At 39.4% G+C, this 21,081-nt stretch overlaps 1 long non-coding RNA gene across 1 annotated transcript in view; it reads left to right on the forward strand.

The window, feature by feature from the left end:
• Window positions 1–1,747: 1,747 nt before the first annotated feature.
• LOC143819188 (uncharacterized) overlaps window positions 1,748–21,081 on the forward strand; it is a 74,946-nt gene continuing 55,612 nt past the window's right edge. The window contains exons 1-2 of the long non-coding RNA XR_013224842.1: window positions 1,748–1,878; window positions 13,241–13,317. This is a non-coding gene — a long non-coding RNA (uncharacterized LOC143819188). The remainder of the gene's footprint in view (window positions 1,879–13,240; window positions 13,318–21,081) is intronic.

Here is a 21,081-nt window from a genome sequence, read left to right on the forward strand (position 1 = left end):
TGGGGCCCAATCCATACTGAACATCTCATACAAGTCCAACTAAAAGGCAAGAGACAAATGTGCTTAGAGTAAGCGCTTGCAGTATAACCTTGTTTTGTCTTGCTAGGATCAGAGGTACAAACAATTTATATTTTTTGTTTAAAAGCAGCCATTGAATTTGCATTGGATGTCAAAGGCATCAAAGAATGTAGTAAGTTATTTCTTGGTTCTGCAGCCTGCCATGGCTTCTGGGTTTGAGTTTATTTGCTTTAAAGAGATATGCATCATCCTTCAGGTGCAAACACTTCCCATTTGATAGGGCATGCAGCTATTTTGTACTTTCATGTGTGTCCCCAAGCGCCAAACCTAAAGTAAGAAGAAGCACAAACTGAAAGCATCATGCTCTGTTCACAGTGTGTGGCCAGAAACAAATGAACTAATTTTAGCAGGCTTCAGAGCAGTTAACTCTTTGTTGGATAGCAATCATAATCGTTAGTGGGCAAGTCTCTGAAATCCATGTCATTCTTCAGGACTACTATATAAGAAAAAATAACTATGAAATGAGACAAATCACCCTCCCCCTTCCCTATTATATCAAGTCACTAAGTTCCTAGGGGTTTTCTCAATAAATATTCAATATGTGATGTGGAAATTCAGAATCTATTAATTTTAGTTAGCTGTTTTGAATATATGTCAATGTGATTGAAAGGTCCTTGGTAATATTGAAATTAGTTGGAGGAATGCATCGTATGTCAGGAAGAGAGGATTAAAGAGAAATGGAGATGCTATTTTCAGTCAACACACTAAGGCAGCTTTGTTATGCTTAAGGAAACAGCATTTAATTAACTGTTCTGGTATATATGTATATAGTAATATAAATATATTTTCAGGGAATTGAATTTTTAATATTTTTCTGTAAAACATATGAAAAGCTTTTCAGTTGTCTAAAAACAGACATTTGAAACACTTGTCCAAGCACATCTGTGTTGTTACTCTACATCCCACACAATCAAACAAAACCCAGCTTGTCCCACAAAGTTTCATGAGTGATATTTTTATGTCTCTTCCAAAGGCCTTTGATAAAATCGTGACACAGAAAGCTGCCTTTTTAAATTTTAGTTGATAGTCCCCAAAACTGCTATTACATTCAAAGAGACTCATGGATAGGTGATTCTCTTGATGCTTTTTCTAGGCATTGTTGGCCTGGCTGTGCCCTGATGGAGCAGGCTTAGTTCTGCAGGGCCTGCAAGATGGAACTCTTCTACCAGACATTTGGTTGGCACTAGGGCTTGTTGCCCCCCCCCCGCTTTCTTAGACAATTTCCATCTCTGTCTGTCCATTCTCTTTTATCTGCAACATGGAGCTTAGTATCTGTTTAGAACATCTGTTAGGTGGTTGTGGTCACCTTGTTTAATTTTATAGGGATTGTACTGTGGGTTTTTAAAGTGGGTTTTTTTAATGCTGGGATTTTTGTAATGTTATCATGACTGTAAGCTGCCACGAGCTGGCTTGCCCAGGAGTGTCAGCCAATAAATCACATCATAGATTTAGGTAGGTAGGTAGGTCGGTAGGTAGGAAGGAAGGAAGGAAGGAAGGAAGGAAGGAAGGAAGATAAAAAATAAGCTTCAGCTATTTTTTGGATAGACTTCTGTGACAGAATAACAAGGGTTAATGCTTCAGTCTGAGAACCTTTGAGTGACAGACTGTTCAAATAGAATTCTGTAGAGAGCATCAGTTAAGAAATTACAGTTCAGAACTGACAGCTGAAGAAGAGAGTTTAGCACTGACTGAGGACTGGAAAGGAGACAAAAAGGAGTGAGAGGATCATAGAAAATTCCCATTCAAGCTGAAAAGGGACAGAGTTTCTAGTCAAGAGGAGTATTCCATGCCCACTGAAAAGTGAGATAACTCCTAAAAGAGATAGCTGTATATATAGAAGGATTTGGGGGATTTAATTGTATGTTCCTGCCTTCTAAACATGAAGTGTCAGTGAAACTCAGAAACCTACGCTTGCAAGTTAAATCAGAAATTGAAAATAAAGTTTCTCTCCTCAAAGTTTTGTTAGGCCTAAAATCTGTACACTTGTTCACAGTGGCATCGCCTGTCCTTCTGGGTAAACTTTGGTAACTTTGGTCAGCCTGGGCCAGAATACATGCTGGTTGTGATTCAACTTAACAACTATACAAAACGATCACACTTAGTATCTTACTAACTATAGATCTAATCTTTAAAACTTAGCTGTATTAATATTTGAGCAGAGCCCTCCTGGGCTGAGCCAGTCCGGCCTCTGCTTCCAGTTCCCTGCTTGCACCCACCCACAACAGACGAGGCGACGAGAACTCTGAGCACTCGCTGCCATTCACCACCTGGATGCCGCAGGGAAAGGAGATAGCCATCTCCTCCCTTCCCCCGACCCACAGAAGGTACACTGTGGAGGCGAGTTCACCCTGAGAAGGCCCAGAGCAGCCTTTCTAGTGTTCAGTGAGGCTTCCCAAGGTGGGGGCGGGGAATGAGTACAAACCAGCTCTTCCCTTTGCCCCAGCAAGCCTTGTTGTGGCCAAGAAAGGCTACACTGGGCATTCTTGGGATGAACGGGAGCCCTGGCTGAGACTTGCGCAGGTGAATCCCAGCCAGGCTACTGTTCACCCCGAGAAGGTCGCCACAGCCTTTCTAGCACTTGGTGAGGCTTTCTGGGGCAGGTGGGTCAACACGTCCAAGCCCTTTGCCCCGGGAAGCCTTGCCGTGGCTCAGGAAAGCAATGCTGGGCCTTCTTGGGCCGAAGGGGAGCCCCGGCTGGCTAGCACCCATTGTATTTTTAAGTTCAACAGGCTTTTTTGCTAGTAGGAAATAAACCCACAATTTCTACAAGGCTAGCTTTTCTCAAGCATCTTCTATCAGGCTTTTCAGTTTCAAAGGCCTTGCTGAAAAGCAAAAATCCTTGTTGGCAACATATCTGGATTTAGTGTTATTACAAAATTACCTCAGTTTTTATTATTTGTTCACCTCATACATCCTACCTCTGTTTCCAACCTGACCTTTCCCCTTCCAAGTTAAATAAAATATTTTAACTTGAACTTTCAAAAGTCTCCAGTGTGCCATTACAGGTGTAGAATACAAGAGGGTGATTTTGTCTCTTCCTTCAAGACCCTGAGCTTGGCCAGCATTAAAGTATATAATAACATGAAAGGATGGGACAACCACCTCATAAGAAGAAAATAGATATAGGGATCACTCAGCAAGAAAGGAAGAGGAAGAAAAAAAGGGGAAAATCCTGTGAATGAGGGAGGGAAGAGGGCAAGATTGTCATAACTTCTATTTTGTATAAGGAAGCAGAACAGACATTTATCTAGAAAAATAACTGCAGACAGAATAGTGGATCAGTGCAATGGAATTTGCTTCTTGCTATCTGAGTCCAGTAAAATAATGAGAAAATTACTTTGATAACAGGTGGAAGTCAAGGTCACCATGATCTTGAAGAAACTGTCCCTCATCCCGTACCCCATTCTCATCAAAATGCACTAACCAGGGCATACCCAAACTAGGAGAGAGATTATAAAACCTTTCCTTCCATTTCTTGTTCATCCATTGTATTATTTGATGCATTTAATGTGACATTTTGTTGTCAAAGTGGCTTCAAGTAATGTTCTTTTCTGTACCTATGTTGTCTCTCCTTCTTTGTCCCCCACAGTTTCATCAAGAATGTGGGAAGATTTCTCACAGACCTTCCAAACATGTGTGTTTTGTTTGCATAAATAGCTCTCAAAAAGAACTTCCAAAAGGCGGATCAGTTTGTTTCATACAGAAGTTTTGTAAAGTTCTTGAAGTTCTTCTATACTAGTATTCTGGATATTCTGCGCTTAGTATTCATAACATATAAGCAAGCAATAGTTCTTTGTTATAACCACTTTCAGCCTTTACATTCCAATTTATAAAAACATAAATCTTGTTCCTGCTGCATTCTGTTAAAGAATCCGGGCTTTTTACCTACAAAAACCCAGCACTTTAGGATGTTCCCTGTAAGATTGCATCTTGATTAATCTGAATGCATTAGGTACCTAATTTTTCCCTTTAAAACACAACAGTTTATAGCTATCATAATTCAGTTGCTTGCAGTCTCAATAAGCAGTGCCGATATGTTAATATCTTTCTACGAAGTAGTTGTTCTACAAAACATATGTAATTATTTTTTAAAAATTTGTATTGAGACGAATCAACAAAGGAAATAAAATATACTGAATGTAAACTACATGGGAAACCAACATTTCGTATTGAATGGTACCGTCCATGTATTTTACCCTGGTCAAAATATTTGGATGAAGTTCACTACCACTTTTCCTTTCCCCCTGCCTGCAAGATTGTTAAAATCCAATTAAGCTGCTTAGATTTGAATTGGCCAGTGGATGGCTTTCATGAGCACAAAAGAAAAATTTGAATTTCCAGCTCATAAAGAAATAAATAATTTTAGCCGTTAATTAACAATCATGTATAACACATAACTAAAGTGATTATTTTCATATTTATATACTCTTCCAGTTTAAAGAGTCCTCAGAATTAGAGATGCTTGCCCCCCCTTCCCCACTGGTTCAGATTACATTGCTTGCCAGACGCAAGCAGGGGGCCAGTGTTTCATTGGGCAGTTTGGCTGTTCCTGATCAGCTCAGGACTGTTCCAAGGTTTCATTTCTGGATATTGAAACAATATAGTATCATGTAATAATTAGTTGCATTTCATGCATGCACCTTTTTACACAGACTCGTGGGAGGCCCCAGTTGCTTTCCACAGATGTATGGCTGCATGTTGCTCTGCCCCTGAACATTTATATAAATTTATTTTTATTAATTTATTCTTATATTCTGCTCTTCCCAGAAGGCTCAGGCCAGATTACATTAGTTTAAAACATACAATATTATATAAATATACAAAATAACAATTTAAGTTGATGTTAAGCTTTACTCAGATGAGAAAGGGGGAGCATTTAATATAATCCTCTGGTGGAATTTAGTTGGGTAGATTTGGGTAGGGAGGAAGAAAAGTTGTAGAAGAGCTGGTTTTTGTTTCTCAACAGCATCATGGTACATTGTTGCACTTCTGGGAGTTTTCCCAGTTTTTCTCTGGTCTTTCTCAACTCTTTCTTGCTTCAAAGTTTTGAGAAAGATCTCAGAAAAAATCTGAATGGCTGCTGGTTATTGGGGGGTAAAGTTGGATTTTCTACCCCGTGTGGCAGCCATTCCCCTGATACTTTGAACTCAGCAGCCTCCCCCCCCCCCATACCACCAAAGGGATTTAAAAAATCAGCACTAGAGTATTATATTAATATATTGTGTTGTAACGATAAGCATAGTTTTGCCAAGCAAAGATTAATCCCAGAGTAAAAAACAGAGTTAGCCATGGTTTGCTCAGAGTATGTTAGGGCACACTCAGCCATGCTCATTGCAGATCAAGGTTTGCAAAACCATTTCAAACAATGGGCCATTCTTACACCACATATCTTTATGGAATGCCTTCCAAATTAAGCAGGCACACTCTCAGTTTGACAATAGCTGCAGTGACCATGAGGGTTCTCCGAAGCACACAAAGACTACCCTCCCAGTTCCCTTATGATTCATTGCTCCTTTTTCATTTGTGTCTCTGCAGAAATGTCTAAAAATTTGCTTCTGACTTTGGCCTGTGCATACATATTTATGTATGACATTGGGCCCTCTCAGCTTTTTCATCATGCAAAAAGCAGAAGAGGCAATCTCACGATCTCTTCACTGCAGCACCACACACACCACATGGATTTCTGTCTTATGTCTAGGGATACAAAGGGGCTCCTTCCACTTGTTCCTGGAAAAACGCTGCAAGGATCTAACTATTTGGTTACCATGTAAGCTAATTTGGTTTCATTAGGACTTTTATAAAATTGGGCATAATCACCAGTTCTTGCCTTGTGGGGCACATTGTTTCACCTGTATTTTTAGCCCCAGGGAATTCTTAAAAGGTTGGTATGAGAGTAGGTGACTTGGAAGGAACATGTTCAATAAGAAAGGGCGTTTGCTTTTTTTGGTCACCAAAAGGACAACAGCAGGTTTCTATGTACCAACCAAGAAATCCAAAGCAACGTTAAGTCCTTCTAGGTCCATTGAAGTCAGCAGACTTTAAAATGGTGTGACTCTGTTTAGAATTGCACCGTTAATGCCTTTTTCTGCTTGAATAGCAGAAAACACATTTAAAGAACAGAAATAAAGAACTCTTACATGTGCTAACAATCTGTTAAACCAAAGCCATTTGTTCAGTTATAGCATGATTAAGAAAGGAATTGAAATTAATGAAAAGGTTATTTAAAAGACTTCTTATGCTCACTTTGTTTTCAGCAGAGAAACAAATAAATTAGCTTTCAGGAAAGGTTTTTTAATGCCAGATTTCAGCCCACAGCAAATGTTTTAGAACCACAAAGTGAAACTGTAAAGGAAAGAAGTTTATAGTGGTGGTGATGAAAGTGCTGACAAAATAAAGACTGCCTTGCCAAGAGATAATCTATCCTTATCCCAAATCCCTCTAGACAGTTCTTATTATGAAAAGAACACATGATTTTTTAAAAAAGTGGTGTGGATCTAAACAACTGTGATCAGTAGGATCGCCAGGCCTGTGCCCAGAACCTCCAAGAGTTTTGAGGGACAGGTCCATATCTAATTCCCAGAAGTAACAACACATTTGGTCAACCATCTAGGACTCCCCAAATCTCTATGATAAAAGTGATTCCTAGAACATTGCCTGAACACAGTATAATTTCCAGGGCTGTCATTTCCCTCTCATTTTCTCCTGCCATAATAATCAGTAGCAGTTCTTTTGTATTTGCTTGTGTAGATATTAACTATAAAATAATTCAAGAATGAAAGGTAGCTTCTACATGTGGAACTGTAATTCAGAAAAGAGAGAGGTGTCAGGAAGATGTCTGCACTGCATAGCTTGATTCTCCCCATTATCACTGGACTACAACTTTCATTGAAGGAATCAAAGCCATTTAAATGTGACAGCAATTTCACAAAGCTGCAGGGGAGGGGTTATCTTGATTGGGGTGGCAGCATGGGAGGAAGAGAGACTCTTGCTCCCTACTGCACAATTCTCAAATGTTTTACCCCCCCCCCCTCTTGACAGCAGCACAAATGGAGGAACATGAGCCCCTCCTCCCCACTGGGCCATGGTCCCAATCAAAATTGCCCCCCCTTGGAAGCTTTTGTTTAACAGAGGGAATTTCATCCCTAAAAATTGGCCCCCAGCATGTAGATATAGCATGATTAAGAAAGAAATGATAGATGTTAGAGTTTTATACTCTAATGCTCTACCCCGATTAGAGTTTTATGCTCCCAGAAAGTTAACCTTGATGATCCCTGGTCTGAAACAACTGCACCTTTTGTCAACCAAGGCCAAGGCCTTCTCCATGTGTGAGACAGGATGCTGGACAAGACGGAATATTGGTATGATACAGCAGGGCTCTTATGTTCTTATTACTTTTAAAGTCTTTCATGACCTGGATCCTACATACTTAAAGGACCATCTGGCAATTAAACGCTGCAAAAAAGTGTCTCCTAGTAGCCATTTCCCCCTCTATGGCCCAGAGATACGTTTTTAAAATGGCTGCCCTGCTTCTATAGAACAGTGTCACAGTAAAGGCAAAGCAAGTCTTTACCTTCTGACAAGGCTATAAGACACAGCTATGAATTGGCTTGTGGTCTATAGATGTGGACTCTGGCTTATCTGTTTCCATTTTCTGTCTCAATGATTTGTGTTTTAGTTATTTTGATAGATTTGGCGGGTGTTTGTGTTGTGCTTATTATTGTTACCCACTGTGAGTCTTGATTGTATCAGGAGAAAGATGAAGTGTATAATCACTATGAGTAATCCCAGAGTACTGAAAGAAAAATGGTTTGTTCACAATTCCATGAAAAGTGATAAAATATAGTGCAATGGGTTAATTGGATCAACTAGAATAACAAGGTAAAAACTAATGAGGGGTGTTTTTACATTCTGATAGTTCTATGCACACAGTATTACTTTTACTACTGGAACTTGGTGGATAATGTGGCAGTAGTGACACCTTCAGGATGGCACAAAGTTACAATACCTGCTCCAATCCTAATGATATTTGATACAGCTGATTGTTTATTAATAATGTGCTCTTGGCAACACATGAGTGATAGGTGACTTTACAAAAAAAATAGTTTCTATCTGAATCCCCAAGACATTTTGGGGGAGAGGGTCCCAAACATAAAGCTGGTGTATGTATGTGTGTGTGTGTGGTATCTAATAAATATTGGTATCCCTGTTTTGTTTTCTCAGCATTGATTTTTTTAAAAGGCCAACCTTTTATTGGATGAATTTCTTTTCTCTAAGTCCTCAAGTTTCATGGAGTGCTATTTATTGCTTTGTTATAAAAGAAAAACAAAGAGGTCAAGAAATTAAGAAAGTACTAGGACTCAGCTCCCGTGCTGGCAGTTTCACTCTCACCTGAAAATGGCTGATATTCAGTTTAATTGTTTGAACCTCATGGTCCATCAGTACTTTTTATTTATTTATTTAAATCAAATTTTTATTGACTGTTTCCCTGCTTTGGGCAATGTATAGAACAAATAAAAATGGCATACCTGGAATCAGTTCAGTATAACAAAAGCAACAACAATAACACATGGGAAAAAAAATACCCAAACCTATCTGCCAACCTGGGGGTCAAGGTTTAAGAATAGTGAATGAAACAGTGTTCAGCCCAATACCCAAAATTATACAGCATCTGTCAAATTTCTCTGGTGAGATATTGCACTATTGTGGCATCATAAATTTTAAAAGTCTCTGAGTGCTACCACTTTTTAACAGATGCCACCCACATCAAGATCCTGATGGTCAATAACTTCTTGATGTCATGTGTTATGACAGTATACCATTCTATCCGCATCCTAGAGTCTCATCAGTTGTTCTCTGTCATAAAAACATACCATTGTAATGATGGTTGTTTATATTTCATTTTATTTTTCAGTAATTAACGTATTATGCCCTAAAAATATATTATAAACTCTGCTATCTTTTATAGTATTTTCCTATTAATTTTTTTTTAATTCAGAGTCTATTCATGGTAAAATTTGGTTGCCTGCGAAAGTGAATAAGTTCAGCAATTTGACATATATCCCTTGTAAGAGAAAAACAGTCAATACTTGCAAGTTATAAATGCAAGTGAAAAACTGTAAAGGGCATCAACCATTTCTACTTCCAAGTTGCAATATAATTTAAAAAAAAAATCAAATTCATTGCTTTTTTGTGTACTCAGCAAATGTTGCGATTTGGTTGTAAATAACAGCTATAAAAATGTGCACCTTCTGTCTTTCCAATATCTATGGCAGGACAGCACCTACTCCTCCCTGTTTGGCTCTCAGGATATTCACAGTGTCTTCCTAAGAATACTTTGCCAAGAAAGTGGGATTCCGAGTCAACCTGTTTAGAATTGCTGTTTAATTATGTTTGTCTGCAATGTGCGGAAGGCATAGGTGGAAGTACTTTTGTTTGAGGCAGAAAATAGTTGCATAATTCTGATTGATTTGATCTTAGTTCATTAGAATGCAGTAAAAGGCTTCCTGTACTGGGTTAAAGGGCATCTAAACTCTTCCTCATTTTCTATGAGTACCATCCTAAGCAGAGTTATGTCCTTCTCAGTCCATTGAGAAGACCCCTTAGTCTACAAAGGTAGAAAGGAAAGTAGTCACTAAAAAAGCTAATAATATTGACAGTCATTGGGGAGAACATTGTGAATTTAAAGTATGTAAACTCTTTTGAGGACTTTATATATTAAAAGCAGGATATGGATAGGTTCAAGAATATTCAGCTATTTTTAAAGTCTCAATATACGTTTCAACATGTTTGAAAATGTACTAAAATTGAAAATAAGATAAATAATCATAACAAATATTTACCATGTCTATCTGGGCTTTAGACTGCGGAAATATCCAATGTTATCATTTCATTTTTTTTCAAGAGCCCCCAAATTACTAGGAGTTCCCATGATTAAAATAGTGAAAGCCATTATCCTTACCCAGTGCTTTTCATTTAGTCTAGTGCCTGCACTACCAACTACACAGTTTCCCAGGTGTATCTGGATTTGTTGCTATTTGTGTTGAGCCATGATGCTAGTCAAGCTTGGCATTTTTTGAATTTAACAATTTGCTTTGCTTTATGAGAAGTGTGCAGTGGCAGGCCCCAGCAACTACGAAATGACTCACAATCTGATACACAAACAAATTCTGTGAGGCGCTGTAGATGCTCTTATAGGAATGTTCTGCTCTGCTTGGTTCAGCACGCTCAGTGTGTAACGTTTAAACTACATTGGAACTGAAATGATTTAGAAGCTGGAAAGAAGTTAATCTTCAAACCCTATTGTCCCCCCAGCCCCCCAAAGAAAACTCAATTAGACTTTCTCCCTTGTAACCAATGAGCATGTCATAAGCTTCTATCAAATTACCGAGAATTTTGGAGCATAAATAAAGGGTGGTGAAGTGAAGCTATTAAAACTTTTCACTGAAGCAGATATGTTGAAACTATAGATGGGGGAAAATGGCAGATGTGATTTTTGAAGGGAGCTAAAATCTAGTGCAGGGTATTGCATTTTTACTAATGATTATAGTAAAAATATAATCATTATATTATATAATTATATATATAATATAATTATATCATTATATTACATAATCCTAAAGCAGGATTACAATATAATCCTGCTTTAGGATGCTTTGGGCTGATCCTGCGTTGAGCAGGGGGGTTGGACTAGATGGCCTGTATGGCCCCTTCCAACTCTATGATTCTGTGATTATAGTTATTTATTTGTTTCTGTACTATAAAAACTGGGTCAGAACTATGATTTGCACTTGGAAACAGATCACTTCCAGTTGACTTTGTTCATATTTGACCTATACGAGGGTAAGTCAAATAGTATTGCTACAAAATCACCTTTATTTATACAAAAATATCCTCTTATACCCAAATGGAGAACTCACTCAAAAGACCTGATTTGGCAATTTTTATTGAGTGATAAGGATGCAGTTGTCACTTTTATTATGGCTGAATTTCTGTTTTTGTTTTTAAAATCCAAATTGACTGGTATATTGTGACTATTTCTGCTTATCTTGCTCCTAACCTGTTTTATGCCAATAAAGATATTGTGTTTTTGTGTACAAACATATCAAAATGTTAAGCTATTGTTTCATGACATATAATTGACATGTGAAGGTGGTATTTCCATCCCTCTGACTCAGGGTTTCATGAAACCCTGGGGTTTCTTGGCAGGACTGGAAGGGTTTCCTGAATGAGTGGAAGTTAATTTTTTATATATTTTTAAAATTTTAAAATATTTATTGAGTAATATGGCCATATATGGTCATGTCAACTTGTCCCCCCCCATGGCCAATGAAGCGGAGACCTGGGTGGATATGTACACAGCTATCCTTCCCAGACATATTCTGCATGATGACACAACTTCTGGAGTTTCTTGAAGCCTGAAGAATGTTTCAGGGGTTTCTCAATGGTAAAAAAGTTGAGAAAGGCTGCTCTAACCTTTTCCTGAAAAATTCTGTGCTCTTTGATTTACACTATGTCAAAACTTAAATTGTGTACCTTTTAAATGTTCTTTGAGTGTTGGGAACAAAAAGTAGTCTGAAGGGACAAGATCAGGGCTATAGGGTGGATGGGGTAAAGTTTCCCAATAAAATTGCTACCCTTGAAGAATGAGCAGATGCATTGTCATGATGGGAAACAATTCTGCAGTGCAACTGGTTGTCCCGGGCCCACGGGATGGTCGCCTGGCCTCGACCCGGGCCAGGGCCTTTTCAGTCCTTGCCCCAACCTGGTGGAATGAGCTCCCAGGGATCTACCAGCTTTCCGCAGGGCCTGTAAGACGGAGCTCTTCCGCCAGGCATATGGTTGAGGCCAGGGCAGCTCTCCCACTAATCCATCAGAGGATCCCCTCCAATATTGAGATCTCTAACATCGAGATCATTGTTAGATCTATTGTATTGATGCCACCCTCTTCTGAATATTATTCTCTCCACCAGGCTGAACTAAGATCAGAATTGTGACCATCGCTGCTATATGTTATATGTAACTTTTGCTGATGTTAACTGGGGTTTTTATGGGGATTTTATTGTGTTTTAACTATTTATCTTGTAAACCGCCCTGAGACCTATTTGGAGAAGGGCAGTCTAAAAATTAAATAATAATAATAATAATAATAATAATAATAATAATAATAATAATAATAATAATAATAATAATAATAATAATAACTTTCCTGTCCTTTTACTCACCAATGCAGTCTTCATTTTTTAAAAGGCATCCTAAAGAGACTAAGACAAGTAAGTGTATTACTGAGAGAACTTGTCTGTAGCCATCCACTGATTACAGAGAAATGTTTAAGCACATTTTGTTTTGACTAAACCTATGGATGTATGAACTGGAACCCTAGTAGCAATATTTTTTTATTTACCCTTGTATTCTGCAAAAAAGTGTGCATGTTGGTTTATATATAAATACACATTTATATACTTTCCATATCAATATAAATTATTAGAAGCACAACTACAAGAGCAATGCATTCAATTAAGCTCTGGATCAGTCAATAGATTTAAATAATTGACAAAACAAATATCAACTTAAAATAATGAAGAAACAAAATTGCTACAGCCCATCACTTTTAACTTTGTATAAAATACATATTTGGTTAATTTTTAAACAGAGGTATTTTTGTATTCACTTTTAGCAATTTTTGATTGCTAATTTATATGCAAGAAAGAGATACTTCTCTGATTTATTTTCCCTCCTCATGCAAAAGCTGTCAGGAATCCTAATTTGTAGCAATACTACCAGCTCCCATTCACGCATTACGAAGTTGAGTTTTCCACATGGCTGTTCAATAAATCAACCAGTGTGGTGTGTTTAGAATGTCAGATTAGGCTCTAGGAAACCCTAGTTTGAATCCCCACTCTGTTACAGAACCTTGCTGGGTGACCTTGGGCCAGTCACATGTCTATCTCACACGGCTGTTGTGAGAATACAATGGGAGAAGGAGAGCATATGGTAAACCACTTTGGGACTCCATAGGGGAGAAAAGTAGGGCCCATTCCGCACAAGAATCAGTGTGGCCAATTGTTTACACTAAGCAATTCTGGAATTTAAAATAGTGGAATTCGGCGTTATGCATACCTGCCTTTGGAGTTGAATTCAGTAGTGTTGCAATCGTTTTCCACAGGTTTCCAGTCTCGCCAAAAATCACTAGAAAGGAAGCGACATTAAACCTGTGTGGAATGGACCTGGGATATAAATGAAGTAAGTAAATAAATGTGGTCTGGGATTTCTATTCTTGAAACTTAATTTGCTGGCATTGTAAAGGACTGATTGAATCAGGACAACAGTGTGTGGGGAGGTGGGGCTCCCCCTATTTTTCTGACCTGAAGTGACCTTGGAGAATTATTATTTGTCCTGTTGGGCAAACTTTAGTACCAACAGGGACAAGAGTGACTCCCTGGGGCCATTTCATGTAAAGAAAATGGTAGCGCCAGAGACAGGTGGAGGCTTAAGCCATATTACTGTGCATGTCATGGCCCCAATCTGAATTTGCCCATCTAGTTTTTTTTTATAATTACATTAAAAACATGGAACTCCAGAAACATTTCTGATTGACAGGACTCATGGTGGCCATGTGGGGACATGCATAATATCCATTTCACTTCTAGAATTTAGAAGGGTGCCATATAGAGGATGGAGCAGAGTTGTTCTCTCTTGCCTCGGAGGGACGGACCAGATCCAATGAGGTAAAATTAATTCAAAAGAAATTCCATCTAGACATCCAGAAAAAGTTCCTGGCAATTAGAGCAGTTTCTCAGTGGAACAGGCTTCCTCGGGAGGTGGTGGATTCTCCATCTTTGGAAATTTTTAAACAGAGGCTGGATAGCCATCTGATGGACAGACTGATTCTGTGAAGGTTCAAGGAGGTGGCAGGTTACTGTGGATGAGCAATAGGGTTGTGAGTGTCTTGCATAGTGCATAGTGCATAGTGCATAGGGGGTTGGACTAGATGACCCAAGAGGTCCCTTCCAACTCTGATTCTATGAATCTTGCTACTGTTGGGATGTGTGAACCCTCATAAAAGGATTGTATTCTACCTGCTAGGCTCTTCGAACTCTGTTTCAAAAGCAGTTATCAGAACAGGAGAAATAACCACAATAATTCTCCCGAGGATGTTTAAAATTCCTCTCGTTACTGAGGAACCACAAGCTGCCTTCATAATGTAGATGTCAGAATAGGAATTTGGCCTCCTAAACATGAGCAGCACTTATTTTGTTTTTTTCCGTTATGGATCCTGCTGAATTCAGATCGATTTGAACTCAGGTCTTCCTCTATTCCCCCAACCCTCCTAAATTGAAACAGAAAGTGTTCTGTACTTGATTGGGGAAGCTCAGAAGGGAAAGGGGTGCCAATTGCAGCTGGAATCTCTTCTTGAACAGGGGGAGAAGAGGATTGGAGACAGCAGAGGAGAGGGAAATAACAGGCAAATCTCTGCTGAGAGAAGTTAGGGCTTCTGGAACGCAGTCACCACGAATCGAACATTCAAAGTGCCCCAAATCAAAATGGAACTTGAATTCAGTGTAAGACTGCAGGGATTTAGTCAATCTGGGAGTAGGTAAAAAGCCCCGTGTAGACTACACCGTGGTCTGTAAGCTTATTTTTAAAATTAAGCATGTTGGATCCCCCCTTTTCCTTTATGAGAGTTTGTTTTCGCTAGCATAACCTTTACATGCCCACATTATGAACTTACATTATTTGTGCATCAAGATGAACCCTTTCCCTAACCATAGTATGTTAAGAACTGAACATTTCTATTGGTATTCATTTCAGGTGTCATGACCATGTAACTATTAGTTTCATCACAGCTTTCATTTTTATGAGGCTGCACATCTTATTTGAGTTATTATTCATGTATCCAAATAACTAATTATGTAGATGAAAAATACATAAATCAGCTATGAGAAATGAGTTTGTCATAGAAATCTGAACACTGACATGAAATGACACTTATACATTCCTTTTATTCTCATTGGAAATAGGCTATGATTGGTTCTCTGGCTGTGTTAAAATGAAAGCTACGTAATATTTATAGGAGCAGTTAATTTGGAACTGGAAATTAGCTTTTACCACTGAACCATCCACAGCAGGATCATATTGAATTAAAACATCGTACTTCTTTGTGTAGGAAGGAGCAAAGGACAACGAGACATTACTCCCCTTGGAATTGCAGAGCTACTGCTGGTCAGATCAAATCAAGGCAGAAAAACAATTTATAAATCCATTCCTGTTATTCACATAATTTATAATGTCCTAGGGCAAATGAAAGAAAACGCTTGAAAAACAGCAGGTCACAATTTCCACAGAATGAGTCTATGGCTTTGCAGTTACCTTATTTATTCATTCTATCGTTTATCTAGGGGTACAAATTACGAAACGTGTAAGAAGGACCACCTTCATCTCAAACATTCCTGCTGGTATATCTGTCTAAGTAATGATCTCGCGCCAGTAGCTCAAGCCTTTGTTAATTGATGTTGAGTAGCCCCATGGTGAGTGTACCCTTTGCAAATGCTGCATTGTTTGCACAGCAGGTCTTCAGCTGTAAGGGTCCTTGAATATAAGAAGATAACTAGAGCCCTGCTGATTTAGGCCAAATGGTCATCTAGTCCAGTATTCTGCTTCCATCTGTGGCTAACCAGCTATTTCCACAAAACATAGAAATTACATTTTATGGTATTTTGTATAAAGTTGAACTTTGCATAGAAACATCACTGGCCAAACCCCTTTAATCCTTCTGAACCCCAGTTTTGACCATTTCTCCCACTATGCCAGTGCATGCCAATTGATGTCATGCTTGATGCATCTAATAGGGTAAGATTAGTCTAAAAGTGCACATTTGGAGTCAGACTTCTTGAATAGGCTGCTGTAGTAAGTAGTATGACTCTGCATAGGAATCTGGGTACACTTGCTGGATTATTCTTGGAATCTGTTGAACTGTAAGGGGCCCATGGGGAGAGCGGGTGGCATGGTATTGTTCAATCTTGTCAGATCTCTGAAGCTAAACAGGGCTGGTACTTGTATGGGAGACCAGACCACCACGGAACGCTCTACAGAGGAAGGCAATGGCAAACCACCAGTGCTTCTCATTTACCTTGAAAGCCCCTTGCTGGGTTCACCATGAGTCAGTTGTGAGTTGATGGCACATATGTACCTAAGGTACTCAAGACACAGAGGGAAGAGCACACTAGTTTAAAGCAGACAACAGTCCTGAGTACTTCTAATAAAATGGATCACGGCTCAGTGGAATTGTCTCAAACGGTTCCCACATTAGGATTCGGGGCATCTATAGAGTTCACAATAAATTTCAAGGATTCAGGATTTTTAAGAGTGTATGCAAGCTCTAACTTGAAAACCCCCAAGTGTCTGGGCAAATGAATGAAAGGTTGTTCTAAGCTTTCTCCACATTTAGGGGTTGATTCTCAGGCCATTTTCAGATCTTCAGAGCTAGAAGTTCTCACCTCAAGATGGGGTGCAGTCCTGGGTACAGAGGACTGTCAGAATTTGTGTGGTTGCTCTTTTGAACTGTGAGACATGGTTAACAATTGTGCTGCTTGTTCAGGAGTCTAAAGTTAGCTCTAGCCAGTTTTTAAGCTCAATCACTTTTAATTCTATTTATTTTTACAGCTCCCTTCCGAAAACGTTTTTGTTCATTCTAATCCCAAATTCCTTAACATAGCCAGCTGGTTAGATCCAACCCTTCTTCCAATATGTTCTTCATATAAATAGATACTGCCAGGACACCAGAAGACTTAACAATGTATCTTTTATTGCAAAAGCTTAACAAAATCCTATTAAAAGGCAACCAGTGTGAACTTTTGCAGTTCAGGGAGGTAGAGTGAACTTTGTTTGCAACTATACCATGTTTGGACTCAAAGATGGTCTTATAGAAGAGGAAGTGGGGAAGGGGTCTTTGATTTTCGCAGATTTTCCCCAAGCTGTCCTGTGCCGCCCCCCATGCTGTTCAATCCTGATGAGCAATATTTCAGATGGCACAGAGACTTCAGACTATGGTGGAAGAGGTCCATTCAGTAAGTGACGCTCCACGTGTGGTTCTTTTTTATCTACCGATTATACTGTAAGGTCTACACTTTTTGAAAATAAGAGACTGGCAGCTATTAATCTGGCCCAGAGACAATGGGTTTATTGTTGTTTCTTCTTTTCTTCACACTGTTAACAGTTCAAACAGCAAGTATTTAAGATGGCTGTGCCAAATCTAGCTGACATTTCCAGAACATACATAATAAGTACAAGGGTGGCATGTATCTTTGTTATTCTTCCCACCACCACCACTTTTCAATAATATGTGAATAAAAACACCACAATATACTGTCATCATTCTTCACACAATATTTAAGTCCTCCTTTCAAACCCATTTTCAGTTGCCATCCTTCTTATTTTAACTTTAATTGTAAATTACATGAAAAATAATGTGAAATCATACTTGCGGATGCATATTATCAAGGAAAGAGATGAGAAAAGTGTTCTTATAAGACAATAAAGTCTTATTAAAGCTGCTATGCAATATAACTTATGCTGCGTAAGAATCCTGGGAAAGAATCTTCATAAACTAATAGTACCTTATTATAGCCAATGGAAGAGTGGCAGTACAATGATATAGGCTAGATATCAGGGGAAAAAATTTCACAGTCAGAGTAGTTCAGCAGTGGAATAGGCTGCCTAAGGAGGTGGGGAGCTCCCCCTCACTGGCAGTCTTCAAGCAAAGGTTGGATACACAATTTTCTTGGATGCTTTAGGATGCTTAGGGCTGATCCTGCGTTGAGCAGGGGGTTGGACTAGATGGCCTGTATGGCCCCTTCCAACTCTATGATTCTATGATTCTATCACAATGCCTGGCTCAGTATTCATTGAGATTAAGAGTTCTGCTTGGCCAACTAGCTTAGTAAGATTTACAGAAGTTCTTAACAGTGTATTTCCTGTACTAACAAGTTGATTCACCAAAATATAACAGTATGGATAAACAGGTACAACTAATGAGGTTATACATTCTATGCCATCTCTACAGCAAATACATAAATTATAAGCAGGATGCTTATGTAACCTCCCTTCTTTTTTGAGCACAAATAATCAAGGTAAGCCAGGGTGCTACTGCCATTGCTTTTCTCCTTTAGGGATACATAGAAAAAGCATGCTGCATTTCCTGCTTGGTGTAGCAATTAAGATCAGCAGACTCTAATCAGGAGAACCGAGTTTGATTCCCCAACCCTTCACATGAAGTCTGCTGGGTGACCCTAGGCCAATCACAATTCTCTCAGAAATCTCAGCCTTATCTCCCTCACAGGATATCTGTGTGGGGAGAAGAAGGGAAGGTGATTGTAAGCTGCTTTGAGACTTTAGGCAGGGAAAAAATGGAATATAATGCCTGGCATATTCAGAGATGAATGTGGGGAAAGACTTGGCATTACAAGAGCGGTCTGGTTCTGTTTTTGAGTTGCTCTTAGCAGGAAACTTTGTAGGTGAGGCAAGAGTCAAACATCAGCAGAAAAAAAAGAGACAAACTTAAGACAATTGATTCAGCACCATTAAAAGTGGTACCATTAAAATCAATGGGAAATTTTCTCCCATCAATTCCATGGTCTGGGTGGACAGGAGTTTGAGATAGATGCACCATATTTTCAATGTACTTGCATGACACTCTCCACAAATCAACCCCCAAGTTTAAGGTGACCAGATTGTCCCACTTATGGAGGGACATCTGGGGGCGCCTGGCAAGTTGTACTGATGTTGAAATTTTAAAATATATATTACAATTCTATTTTTGCGTTCTATGAAAATTTCTGTTGCTCCATATAGACCAAATTTTAAATCCAGACCCCCCCTCCCCGGTCAATGGTGTCCCGCATTACCAATGTTAAAATCTGGTCACCTTACCCAAGTTTCAAAAATATTGGACCAGGGGGTCCAGTTCTGCAAGCAAGAACAGAAATTGCAGGTGACAGGTGATCTGAAATGCTATTTAATGATTCCGTGGGATCCAAATAAACTGTTAGTAGCCAGATCCCCCCTCACTCAGCCAGAACATAAACTCCCTTCCACTATACTTACAAGAACACCTTGCAGTGAGCTGTTTGGCAGAAATGGATTTTGGAATTGACAACAACTGCATCTATACCCTAAAGCTATACAGACTGCTTTCAAGCAGCCATCATGGATGCCAGATGGGTTTCCAGATCTTCCATGGACACTTTAGATTAAATTAGTGAAATGGCTAGAGGCTGATTAACTGCTTGCTTTTTCTCCCAAACCGAAGCCAAAATGCATATCCTTGGGACAATAGGACCTCCTTCACTGTCACACCCAGAAAACTCAATTAGCAATCACTAAAACCATGCTTCACTGTAGCTATAGCTATTTCCTGTCCTGTAATACTGGGGCCATCAAAACACATTTACATCTCTATTCTAGTAGGACAATCACAGTTATTGCTTTGGTTCCTAGGAAATTTCTGATGTCCCACCCTGGGCTTTGCCCTCACTCCAGACAGACCACATACCTACCTTCCAGTTTATTTGTCACACGCAGAAATTAAATCAGCCATTTTGTTTTAGGGACTAGCATGCCAGATCTTAACCCTAGGTTACAACTTTCCTATTTAAGACAAACACCAGTACCCATCTCTCTGTGTGTGTTTTCTTGGTGCCCCATATAGACTGCTCCTATCTAGACTACTTTTCTTCTGAGAGATGCTAGCCAACATACGTACTTTCACTTGTGTTCTTTGCATTGTCACCCAAGGGAATTACTCAAGGTGGGAGCAAAAAGACCACCGCCTTCATAATTTCTCAAACATTGCAGGTGTTAACTAGTTTAGCAAAAACTAAGAAGATTGCCAATTACTGCTACTATGAATGTTTCTCCTTGATTAGAACTGCATTATGTAATTATATCTTACCCCATATAGTCCTGTTGACATTTTTCTTCACAACCTCAGACATATATTTGACTGTCTGGTGTGGGTCCCCGGCATCTGATGAAGTATGCGCTCAACGCTATTAAAAATATTAGTCTTTAAAGTTCCACAAGTCAGCTGTTTATCTCATCCACTGAGGGGTTTCTCAGATGCTGCTACCGTGCTACATGGAGATATATGGCACATGGAATGGAAGCCCACTATTTTCTCTGCAGGGGGGAAAAAACAATCAGTGAGATCAGGTTGCCTAATAAAAAGGCCAGTGACCAGATCAAACCATGTACCCCTAATATAAATCAGTATGATTGCACTTTATCATAGAAAATCTTTCCAAGCAGTGTTCTGCCAAGCTGAGTGTCAAATCATTTTTTGTTCTCTCCTCTCTCCAATTAAAAGCACCAAATATTTACTCAAATGTATCAGAGCTGATAAGATTTCCTTTTCTCAAGGTAAATCAAGAAAGGCACAGAACACGATTAACTCTGCTGGCCTAAGTAGAGAAATACCTGCTGGGCTCATTTATTTCAATGGATTTTGAAGGGTGAAACTCTTGGCCCTGACAGCACTTGTCCAGTGACAGGGCAAATTCCTGGTTCTGCTCAACATTGGTGCCAGGTCTGGCCCAACCCTGGCCCTCATTTGACCTGGAGCTAGGGAACATTCCCTTTTTTGCCCCAGGCAGAAATTGAGTCTATGTCAGGCCTGGGCCATCCGGAAGGGGAGAGTACAGAGTCCTGGAAAGGACAAAATGCTCCAAGCAGCTTGCCGTGCTGTTCAGCATAGCGGAGCAACCTGAGGAATTTTTTTTTCTTTAGGAACAAAAAAATTGTTACACAATACCACATTCTTAAACAAATAAAAAAATTAAACAGGTCCATGCCACCCGACATCATGGCAGAACCTTGCCACCCCAGCTCCTTTGTGGGAGAACAAATCCAGAGTGGACTGCATGCAATGGGCCAAAGACTCCCTCGTGCAGAGCCAGGAAGAGGTGGGGCAACTTTCCCCAAGGTAAATGCCAGGTGGAAGCCCAGCACACC

This window comes from Paroedura picta, chromosome 10 (genome assembly GCF_049243985.1).
Source record: "Paroedura picta isolate Pp20150507F chromosome 10, Ppicta_v3.0, whole genome shotgun sequence".
Lineage (NCBI taxonomy): Eukaryota > Metazoa > Chordata > Lepidosauria > Squamata > Gekkonidae > Paroedura > Paroedura picta.